General features: G+C 42.3%; 1 pseudogene; it reads right to left on the reverse strand.

The window, feature by feature from the left end:
* LOC124043094 overlaps positions 1–12,494 on the reverse strand; it is a 30,835-nt pseudogene that overhangs the window by 7,743 nt on the left and 10,598 nt on the right.

Consider the following 12,494-nt stretch of genomic DNA (forward strand, 5'->3'; position numbering starts at 1 on the left):
TCCGTCGGTAGGATTAGTAGGGTTCCGTGTGGTAGAGGGGATCAATCAAATTTGCAAAAAAATAGATATAGTTATAGAGGCCCAAGAAAAAGAAAAAACAATTGTCCGATAGATCTATTCAGATAGCAGCCAATTAGCGGACCGCAGATGGGCGTTCAGGTAACGTCGCGACAGAGGAGCCAGCTGGATAACTCCCTCGGGTAGATAACGTCAATAGTCCAGTTGTGAAGGCCCTGTGGGGCTCCACATTGGCAGTAAAACGGGTCCGGATAGGTGATTGTAGCCCAGGAGTGACTGATGGAACTCTTCAGCTGGCTAGCTCCAGAATAATTGATGTTTGCTCCGGGATCGACGAAAGCCGATAGTCATACGGATAGCAGCCAGCTAGCTGCGAGATCCAGGTATAAATGTCCAGAGCTTGCGGATGAAATCCGGGGACATGAAGAGAAAAATAGGTCCGGTATGTTCCGGTACGAGCCGCGCCGTACAAAACTGGCGATAGATTTTCGAGCTAAAGGATAGCTGATGACCACAAACCGTGGTTAGCTGAATACTAACGATTAGCCAGTAAAGAAGCTAACTGTCTGATAGTTAAAGCCCATCCCCTCCTAACCAATGAGGTTCTTGCAGGGCACGCGCACGTCATCGAAGAAGACCTTGGCTGTGGCGGAAGACATCCCCGTCTTGTCGATTGTGCGGGCGATGTGAACCCCTGCGAGGGAAACAACGGAGAGAGAGACAGAGCATCATCATGTGGGTCTTGGGTGGGACACCAGAGACTATGAGCTAGCTCCCTAATGGAATGACACAGCAGAGTGAAATGACAATGTTATCCCTTGGTTTTAGGTCACAGTGCCAAGAGCACTGAAAATTGGAGTAATCAGAGGTACTGTATTACAGAAATGTCAATATCTACAGTGTCTTCAGAAAATATTCACACCTCTTGACTTTTACCACATTTTCTTGTGTTATACCTTGAATTTAAAATGGATTCAATTGTGGAGTTTTTTTGTCACTGGCCTACACAAAATACCCGATAATGTCAAAGTGAGAATTATGTTTTTCTACATTTTTACAAATGAATAAAAAATGAAAAGCTGGAATGTCTTGAGTCGGTAAGTATTCAACCCCTTCAGGAGTAAACATTTGCTTAACAAGTCACATAATGAGTTGCATGGACTCATTCTGTGTGCAATAATACTGTTTATAACATTATTTTTGAATGACTACCTGACGACTTTGTTTCTGAATTAGGCCCAAGAACGGGAGATGAAGCTATTGACTATTGGAGAGTTTGCTTAGACAAAGGGTGTTTTCACACATAGTACTGAGCTATAGTTCGAATCATTTTTTTTTCATTTGGTCCGGTTGGTTTCACATTGCCAAATGTCAAACAAACTAAAATGCAATACAAGTGTTTATACAAGTCATTTGTTTATTGGAGAAAATGCTCACGTTAAATCCATGTATGATTATCAAGAAGCATAACTTGCGTGTCCCAAACATCATATTACTTTCGCTTTGGTCATCCATCAACATGCGGGGGCTATATTCAGTAGCCTATATTGGTTGGACTCCCTGACCATCAATACACAGACTCCCGATGTTGTGTCTCAAAGCGACCGTCTCTCCTAATCTGCATGGGATGCGCTCATAAACGCATTGTTACACACATAATGTTCCAGTGATATCAAAATTATGCTACTGTGTACATTTAATCAAATGCTCGCAGTCAAACAACCAATAATACTGCACGCCTCTGCATTCTCACCTGCAGAGAACCGCACCAGGGTATGGATGGAATCAGACTGCAGCGTTTTTGAGCGAACCACGCTCCATTGTTTCGTGTGCTGCCAAGTGCGGATAGAGTGTTCACACCAGTCCAAATGAACAAAACTAAGGGGAAAAACCACTCCAAACAATTTGGTGTGAAAGCCCCCTCTCACCAGGAGAGTTCATAGGCAGACAGATGAGAGACTTGTTCTTGTGAGACGGACCGCCACTGGTGCTGGCCACATCTTACCACCATTCACCTCATACTCACCCCTTTACGTACCGCATTCGTCTTGATGGCTGGAGGAAAGAGAGAGAGAGAGAGAGAGAGAGAGAGAGAGAGAGAGAGAGAGAGAGAGAAAGAGAAAGAGAGAGAGAGAGAGAGAGAGAGAGAGAGAGAGAGAGAAAGAGAGAGAGAGAGAGAGAGAGAGAGAGAGAGAGAGAGAGAGACACTGCTTTTGGACTGTACTCTTAATAGATGTAATTCTAATTCCAGTTGGTCAGTTCCAGTTTTATCCTGATCCATAGAGCCACAGCTTAAAAACAGAGAATATTAGAAACAGACCATCTTGGATCCATCACACTGTGTGATCTAAATCCAATATGACACCAAGTTCTGTAGAATAACCTTTTCCAAACAACTGTGATCCACCAACTTTTTCGACCTGAGTGGTTGAGTTCTTACTGAGAATTCACTTTAGGGGAAGCGGAAGTCAGGCCATAATAGCTCTCATCCTTCTAGATCTATCGGCTGCCTTCGATACTGTTAACCATCAGATCCTCCTCTCCACCCTCTCCGAGTTGGGCATCTCCGGCGCGGCCCACGCTTGGATTGCGTCCTACCTGACAGGTCGCTCCTACCAGGTGGCGTGGCGAGAATCTGTCTCCTCACCACGCGCTCTCACCACTGGTGTCCCCCAGGGCTCTGTTCTTGGCCCTCTCCTATTCTCGCTATACACCAAGTCACTTGGCTCTGTCATAACCTCACATGGTCTCTCTTATCATTGCTATGCAGACGACACACAATTAATCTTCTCCTTTCCCCCTTCTGATGACCAGGTGGCGAATCGCATCTCTGCATGTCTGGCAGACATATCAGTGTGGATGACGGATCACCACCTCAAGCTGAACCTCGGCAAGACGGAGCTGCTCTTCCTCCCGGGAAGGACTGCCCGTTCCATGATCTCGCCATCACGGTTGACAACTCCATTGTGTCCTCCTCCCAGAGCGCCAAGAACCTTGGCGTGATCCTGGACAACACCCTGTCGTTCTCAACCAACATCAAGGCGGTGGCCCGTTCCTGTAGGTTCATGCTCTACAACATCCGCAGAGTACGACCCTGCCTCACACAGGAAGCGGCGCAGGTCCTAATCCAGGCACTTGTCATCTCCCGTCTGGATTACTGCAACTCGCTGTTGGCTGGGCTCCCTGCCTGTGCCATTAAACCCCTTCAACTCATCCAGAACGCCGCAGCCCGTCTGGTGTTCAACCTTCCCAAGTTCTCTCACGTCACCCCGCTCCTCCGTTCTCTCCACTGGCTTCCAGTTGAAGCTCGCATCCGCTACAAGACCATGGTGCTTGCCTACGGAGCTGTGAGTGGAACGGCACCTCAGTACCTCCAGGCTCTGATCAGGCCCTACACCCAAACAAGGGCACTGCGTTCATCCACCTCTGGCCTGCTCGCCTCCCTACCACTGAGGAAGTACAGCTCCCGCTCAGCCCAGTCAAAACTGTTCGCTGCCCTGGCCCCCCCAATGGTGGAACAAACTCCCTCACGACGCCAGGACAGCGGAGTCAATCACCACCTTCCGGAGACACCTGAAACCCCACCTCTTTAAGGAATACCTAGGATAGGATAAGTAATCCCTCTCACCCCACCCCCCCCCTAAGTTTTAGATGCACTATTGTTAAGTGACTGTCCCACTGGATGTCATAAGGTGAATGCACCAATTTGTAAGTCGCTCTGGATAAGAGCGTCTGCTAAATGACTTAAATGTAATGTAAATGTAAATGACTAGTGGGATACTAAATTAAGGCAACTAGCAACATCGGAACCGGCTCCCACTTCACTCACTCCCAGACAGGCCACTTTGTCTCCCATTATGGAGGGCAGCAGAAACTCCTTCTTCAGCTCTTCAGAGCCAAACCTACAGTACCACAACACACAGAGACAGTGGTGTTGAAGAGCTGTTCAAGTAACTGTTCCGGTAGACTTCCAGTCACTGCTCTAACGCAGTAGCTCACAAACTACCTTCAACTTCTTCAAACTGCACGCGGAGACATACAAATGGAATTCATTAGTTTATCTTAGTAGAAAGCGGGCTTAATTGCCAAAATCTCACACCATCCCTTTAAGCTTATTTTGCTATGTACAATGAATAGCTGATTGACTCATCATGAATAACATGATTTATGTATTTAAACCTCTGTATTAGAATACTTCTAGAAGTCATTGAGCCCTAGTTTTGAATTGTTATTGTTGCATGTTGAAACTCAGATGAGTAGGTGGTCTGTAATAGTGTCTTCAAAAAGGATTGACTTTATAAATGTTTATGTGTGTGTAATAAACAGAGGCTAATTACCATAGACATTAAAATAAACATTCTTCATTGGCTCATAAAGAAAATAGCATGCCTATGTTCCAGATGGGTGCAGTATATACCTTACCTAGCCAGGGCAGGTGTGGCCATATCAGTCTGGACTCCGATGGCCATGGGGATGCCTCCACAGTGGATGTTACCCAGCTCCTCTGACACGGCAATACTGTAGCTGAAGTCCAGGCCTAGGCCTCCATACTCTGCACAGCACACATAAACACAAACACACTCTTATAGGAATAGTTCACCCAGGACACATAACATACAAACCTCCCTCTTAAAGGGATCGTTCACACACATTACAAAATACATATTTGTTTACTTTACCCTGTAAGTAGTCTATGGACATCGTAAGACAGCAAGCCATGTTTTTAGTTCACCGAGCCACTGTCTTCAAATGGTAACTTTTTAGCATTTACGGCATAAATCCAATGCTAAATTGGCATTTTTCGCGCTTCATGTCCAAATCACTTTAAAGTAACTTAATTGCACTATGCAAACAATGAAATATACTTTAGCATATCCTAGTAACCTGGATGACCGGCAACCTAATAAGCAAGGCTTGGAATGTATTTAAATGTGAATGTATTCAATGAAAGTAGCTGTAAAGTTACGCAGAAAATAGAATACATTCAAAAGGATTTCTGTTTTTCTTGAAAAATATAAGATCATTGGTGTATCTTGACAGTTATGTAAATTGCCCGTACAGGTAAGACATCAGGGCTTTAAAGATTCTGACCAAATTCACATTCACATTACTATGTGAGTGTCATTGTCATTGAAGGCAAGTCTAAGAAGTGGTAGATCTGTTCTATGTATGCTTTTTCTATGCTTCCCGTTCTTAAGTTAACATTTTTTGTCTTTTACCTTCGGTTTTGTAAACCAGCTTCAAACTGCCGAAAAAACAATATTTTTAGTTATTGAAAATATATTTAATAGCGGTTAAGATGGTACAATGATCCTCTACACTATACATTGCTTGTTTTGTCACATAAATGGAAATTAGGCAAACTATTATAATTTTAGCAACCAGGAAATGGCAGAGCGATTTCTGCACATTGCACCTTTAATAACACAGTGTTAAACCATCTAACTGTCAGTTATCTCGCAGAGGGAACTCCACACCGCCCCCTTTCTTTTCTCTTCATTATCTGTTAGCACAGCTTGAAATGAGTGGGCACTTCCCACACAAGACAGAGAGTGCTGAAGGCCAACTAGCAATCTTTTAAATGTTCAGTAAAGTTAATCTATGTTAATGCACCCATTATATGTTTCAATAGAGAATTTCTCTGCAGTTCTGATCTGATGCCCATATATTTGTCAAGCTATCTGAACAAAATGCTTTAATGTAAAAAGAGAAAAACAATATCAAATTGGGCAATTTACATGAATCAACTAGCTCTAATCTGCCGAATGGAACCAGACAGTAATTCAATGGGAAAATGACAACAGTCTGATACCTCTGTCAGATTTCATAACATCACAAACCCCCAACAAAACATCAGATGCGAGAAAAAAAGACATAAACAGACACTAATGATGACGAGGATGAATAACTACAAGAACATTTTGACACCAGAGAGTTTTATCCTCTCCTCTCCAGCCAGAACGGTCAGATTCACCTGCCAAATGTCATTCAGAATGTTGCAGCCAGGGGAAAGCTGTTTGGAGATAAATGTGTGACAGGCCTGGAACCCCGTTGTGGATAATATTGACAGTTGGAAATGCAGAAGGTTCGACAGAGTTTTAGCAAAATAGCTGGGCGTGGTAGTGGAGCAACGGAAAGCAAACAATGTCAGCCGTAGATATCCCTTACATGTGTGTCGTGACAGGAAGGGATTCCACTATAGCACAACAATGACCCACTTACAACAAACAACTACTTTTGAAGGTATACATAAGGACTACATAACTGCATTATAAAGCCCCTCTTCAGCAAAATGAGCAGTAATAATGTTAGAGTGGCGTTACAGAGATCCAACCGTTTAATTGGCAGCGACTCCAGAGTGTTCCCATGACTTCCAATGAGAATGCTATAGTACGTAAATTAGAATCCCAAAAAGTAAGTGTGCTCAAAATCACTTCATTTAGGATAAGAATAACGAGTTACTGGTAGAGTATGTGTAATGTTATTATATTATTACTAAATGGCTGAGAGAGAGAGTAGAGGGCACTGAGGAGGCTAAAGTCAGGGTAACATAACATTGGACCATCATAACAGAACTATCAGAAAAATTCTGGTCTGTGGAAAACCCAGCCGTGTTGCCAAGCCTCGTCTGTCTGGTCAGAGGCGGGCCAATGTCAGAGGCTGAATTTTGGATCCCACTGTCCTGCCTGGGTGTGTGGAATAACATCACGAACGAACGCACACGCACACACACACACACACACACACACACACACACACACACACACACACACACACACACACACACACACACACACACACACACACACACACACACACACACACACACACACACACACACACACACACACACACACACACACACACACACACACACACACACACACACACACACACACACACACACACACACACAGAGGGAGGGAGGGAGGGAGGGAGGGAGAGGTCATCCATGCTAGGCTCCCCGTTGCCTGTGCAACACTTCCTGTTCTGGTTCTAGTGTTTCACTGTTATCCCGCCTTTCCTTATGTCCTTATGGAAGAAAATGTATCTTATGAAATGTGAAGGTTGGCTTTGTGCTTCCAAACTTGGATATAATTTGTAAAAACTAGAGTGGGCCGTGCCGGCTGGATAGATTAGTAGCCGAAATGTGATTGTTTCATACGTTGATACTATCTGCCAAGGTTTTGTTTTGTACTCTATTACAGCTCCAAGAGATGTTCCAAGAAATTAAAAGCTTTGAAATAGTTGGAGCTACTCTAAGGTCGGAGCTTGCCAGCTTGGTATTGCCTTTGAGCCCTAGAACTCTCATTCCATTGGGTGACTCCCAGAGTAGTAACACTCCACATTCTCACCACAGTCATGTTTGCATTCCAAATGACTCCTGCAGTCTACGTCCCTCAGCTAAGTCTTTGCCGTCATCTGAAGATAAGGATGTGTCATCTGTATTTGACATTTTAAATCCCTCAGTGGCTACCTCTTCTGTGAAAACCATTCCCAGGCTACCTGGTATTTCTCCATCCCAGCAGTGCAGGGCTAAAAGCCTCCTAGTCAGGGCTAAACCTCCTAGTCAGTGCTAAGCCTCCTAGTCAGTGCTAAGCCTCCTAGTCAGTGCTAAGCCTCCTAGTCCTCTTCCATTCCAATCAATCTAACCAGACTCATAACAGCACACTTTGAGAGCTTAGAGCTTTAATACATGTTTTAGCATAGAGAATCTTTATATTGGGGACAGACCTGATCTCTATTGTACAGGCATTCAGGGTAACACAGAAGGTACTACTAACTATTTGGAAATGATTACATTAGAGTAGATCAGGCGATACATACCAGACAAATGTCTGGAGGCACATTTCGGGAGACCAACATTTTACAATTTAGTATTCTGAGGAAAACTACAGAGATAAAACTGACAAAACACATAGGCTACAGTGTTTTGACATTCTTACCTTTTAAATAATCTAAAATCTAAAATATATTTTGGTTTGTTAAAACACTTTTTTGGTTACTACATGATTCCATATGTGTTATTTCATAGTTTTGATGTCTTCACTATTATTCTACAATGTAGAAAATAGTCTAAATAAAGAGAAAGCCTTGAATGAGGAGTTGTGTCCAAACTTTTGACTGGTACTGTATAGCTACAATAATAGCACAAATAGGCCTAACAGTGGTATCGCTTATCCCTATTAGTGCCACATTTGGGCTATTAGCAATATGTGTCTCATCTCATCAGTGTCACTTACAGTGTAGGCTAAACCACAAAGGGGATATCTAATACACCATCTGGTAATATAGTGTGTCTCGGACAGCCTTCCTAGTCCCCATTCTTTCTAATCCAGCTGTTAATGCTGAAGGGTTTTGCAATCAATACTCTCCTCTGACCTAGCTAGATTTATGAGCCAATTTCCCCGCAGGGCCCACGACCTATGACACCCACTGCATTACTCTCTTTGTTAAAGAAGTAGTTGACTTCAAAAGCAATGTTTGTTAGATGTTTTGACATCTAGTGCGACTAATGTCGAGATGAGTTCTCGTTTCTATTAATTTGGTGTATTATAAACTGTATTTGGATCGAGATTGGTTTGTGGTGAGACTTGAACCAATCTCGCCCACTTATGAGGTCTGAAAACATCTTGGCAAAACCACATCTTGGAATGAATCATCACTTTAAATCCTCAAACTTCTTATACATATTATAGACACTGAACAAAATTATAAATGCAAAATCCCAGAAAAGTTCCATTTGCACAAAAAGCTTATTTCTCTCAAATGTTATGCACAAATTTGTTTACATCCCTGTTTTCTCAGTGACACTGCAGGCGGTAGAGGACAGCATCTGGAATGGAGATGCGATTGACAGCTGTTGTGGGATGTGACTACACATTCATTTACATTACATTTAAGTCATTTAGCAGAGGCTCTTATCCAGAGCAACTTACAAATTGGTGCAATCACCTTATGACATCCAGTGGGACAGTCATAACAATAGTGCATCTAAAACTTAGGGGGGGTGGGGTGAGAGGGATTACTTAACCTATCCTAGGTATTCCTTAAAGAGGTGGGGTTTCAGGTGTCTCCGGAAGGTGGTGATTGACAGTTGGAAAATATATACACTATATATATATACCACAATATGGCAGTTTCTCACTTCCACATATTCATTGGAGTGGGCCAAAGCCAGAATTACATGCTGAGCACTCCTTAAAGCTGTGATGTGTACATTTTTGGGTGACCTGACCAAATTCACATAGAAATGGGAGATGTAGATCTGTCACTCTCATGGAAAGAAGTGGTAGATCTGTTCTATGTGCGTTATTTCTATTTTTCCTTTGGTGTCTTTTACTTTTGATTTTGTGCACCTGCTTCAAACAGCTGAAAATATTTTTGGTTATGGAAAATATATTTCACAGCGGATTAGATGATACAATGACTCTATGCTTGTTTTGTCACATAAACTGAAATTAGGCAAACTATTACAATTTTTTTAATTGCGGGAAATAGCAGAGCGATCTCTGCATAGTGCACCTTTAACTTTTCTTATGAAAATGAAGAGTAATCTCTGGCCTATTTCATCTTCAGTCTGGTATGCAATGAAATAATGACTAAACTTAATTTTCTCATGCTAGACCTTGAGAGCTTCTTTTGTTGACTTCTGATGAAGAGCAGTGCATAGTTTGACACATCGGATACTCAGGGGTCTATGAGGAACCCATTATCGCTGGCTACTGCTCTATCTATCTAGACCCTTTCACAGGGAATGATGCTTCACCATACAGAAGCACAATAGACTTCCGTTGCTCCTTGTCTCAGTCCGATTCAGGTGATTGTTCATGAAAACACTAAACTAATTAAACCATCTACGTAGTCTGAAATGACTCATCCTCTTCTCTTCAAAGGGAAGTGCATTTAACTGACAAAATTTTTAAGGAATGAGACGGTGAAATAGGTTAAGCATAATTTTCCATAAATTAATCAGAATCAGGCAAAGAAATATCTCAGAACTCAGACAAAGTTTAATGAGTAATTACAGGAGAAGATGAAATAATTTGGAGAAAAAAGGGAAGTGTGTAGTTTGTACCAACTGGTTTGTTGACACCCAAAAACCCAGCTTTTCCAAGGAGTTTGAAGACTTGGTGGGCAATGCTACCCATTGGTCCACATAGGGGTTGATCTCCTGGTCGATGATTTATGACACCGACAAGGAAAGAGGGAAAGGTGACATACAGTACACATGGACATGGAATTGTGCAACATTTCCCCATTATAATTTTCTAAATTCTTCAAGCTCGGTCATTGGTTGTTGATCATTGCTAGGTAACAATTTTCAGGTCTTGCCATAGATTTTCATGTAGATTTAAGTAAAAACTGTAACTTGGCAACGCAGGAACATTCACTTTCTTCTTGTTAAGCAACTCCAGTGTAAATTTTACCTTATGTTTTAGGTTATTGTCCTGCTGAAAGGGAATTCATCTCCCAGTGTCTGGTGGAAACCAGACTGAACCAGGTTTCCTCTAGGATTTTCACTGTGCTTAGCTCCATTCCGTTTCTTTTTTTAGAATGAAAAACTCTCCAGTCCTTAACGATTACAAGCATAACCATAACATGTTGCAGCCACCACTATGCTTGAAAATATGGAGAGTTGTACTCAGTAATGTGATCTATTGGATTTGTCCCAAACATAACACTTTGTATTCAGGACAAAAAGTGAATTGCTTAGCTACATTTTTTTGCAGTATTACTTTAGTGCCCTGTTGCAAACAAGATGCATGTTTTGGAATATTTGTATTTTGTACAGGCTTACTTCTTTTCACTCTGTCATTTAGGTTACTATTGTGGAGTAGCTACAATGTTGTTGATCCATCCCCAGTTTTCTCCTATCACAGCCATTAAACTCTGTAACTGTTTTGTGCGTGCTACTCATTTACATTTACATTACATTTACATTTAAGTCATTTAGCAGACGCTCTTATCCAGAGCGACTTACAAATTGGTGCATTCACCTTATGACATCCAGTGGAACAGCCACTTTACAATAGTGCATCTAAATATTTTAAGGGGGGGGGAGAAGGATTACTTTATCCTATCCTAGGTATTCCTTAAAGAGGTGGGGTTTCAGGTGTCTCCGGAAGGTGGTGATTGACTCCGCTGTCCTGGCGTCGTGAGGGAGTTTGTTCCACCATTGGGGAGCCAGAGCAGCGAACAGTTTTGACTGGGCTGAGCGGGAACTGTACTTCCTCAGTGGTAGGGAGGCGAGCAGGCCAGAGGTGGATGAACGCAGTGCCCTTATTTGGGTGTAGGGCCCGATCAGAGCCTGGAGGTACTGAGGTGCCGTTCCCCTCACAGCTCCGTAGGCAAGCACCATGGTCTTGTAGCGGATGCGAGCTTCAACTGGAAGCCAGTGGAGAGAGCGGAGGAGCGGGGTGACGTGAGAGAACTTGGGAAGGTTGAACACCAGACGGGCTGCGGCGTTCTGGATGAGTACTACTCCCCACATATTTATTACAGTCAGGTGAATAAAAGACCATTCAAAATAAGAATAGGCTTTTTCTCCACTGTCAACAAGTCTTTATGAAATATTGCAGTTTCACAAGACTGAACACTCCCGTTCTTGTGCAGTATATAGGGAATATGGTGCTACTTGGGATGTAACCCAGGAACAATTTTGATTTGTTCTTCCAAATAGTCTTCAGCTGGAAAATCACTTAAAAAGATACTATAAATATCCCACATTTCTCTGGTAACTCAACAGCTTCTTAGGGGAAGATGATTTGCCTACATGCTAAGATGCTGACCTCATTGGCCATGACAAACAACATGATGAGATGGATGGTGTTCTTTCTCAAAGCTGCATAAAGTACAGTACAAAAACAAGAGATTTGAGCCTTAAAGTATAACTATTATAAGCTTTAAGTGTTGATCCTATCAGCATTTAATTTACAATGCGTGATTGGTTTCAACAAGCCACCTGAAACTCTTCGTCTAGATCCTCATATGTCCTCATACAAATAGGTGTCCATTTGGGAGGGAAATGTTCTAAACAATGAATACTACCTTCGCAAAATAGCTTGAGTTTACACAATTACCTGTGCTTCCTCCTAATTCTATTACAGTAGTTAGTATAGAGAACACATTGTTTAAATGCACTGTTACTTTTAATGTCCAAAAGAGTCAACAGACCCTTGACAAACCCGTCTATCAAAATGTTTTCAAGCATTGCTGTCTGGTAGAGAAAATTAAAAGCAATTAAAACCACCATAATTATGACGTTAATGGGGGAAAATGACAAATTTAGTCGAATGTAACTTCCTTCAGTGCATAAGCTACTGTCAGGCGTTCATAATGGAGTTTGTAATACAATCTTAAAATTCAGTCTTATTCAATTTGATTAAGTTAATAATCAAAGAACAGCACAGGATCTGGCTTTCCGTGTGTGTTGGAAGGCATTTCAAGACAAATAAAAAACCTGTCAATTGGTA

This window comes from Oncorhynchus gorbuscha, linkage group LG09 (assembly GCF_021184085.1).
Source record: "Oncorhynchus gorbuscha isolate QuinsamMale2020 ecotype Even-year linkage group LG09, OgorEven_v1.0, whole genome shotgun sequence".
NCBI lineage: Eukaryota > Metazoa > Chordata > Actinopteri > Salmoniformes > Salmonidae > Oncorhynchus > Oncorhynchus gorbuscha.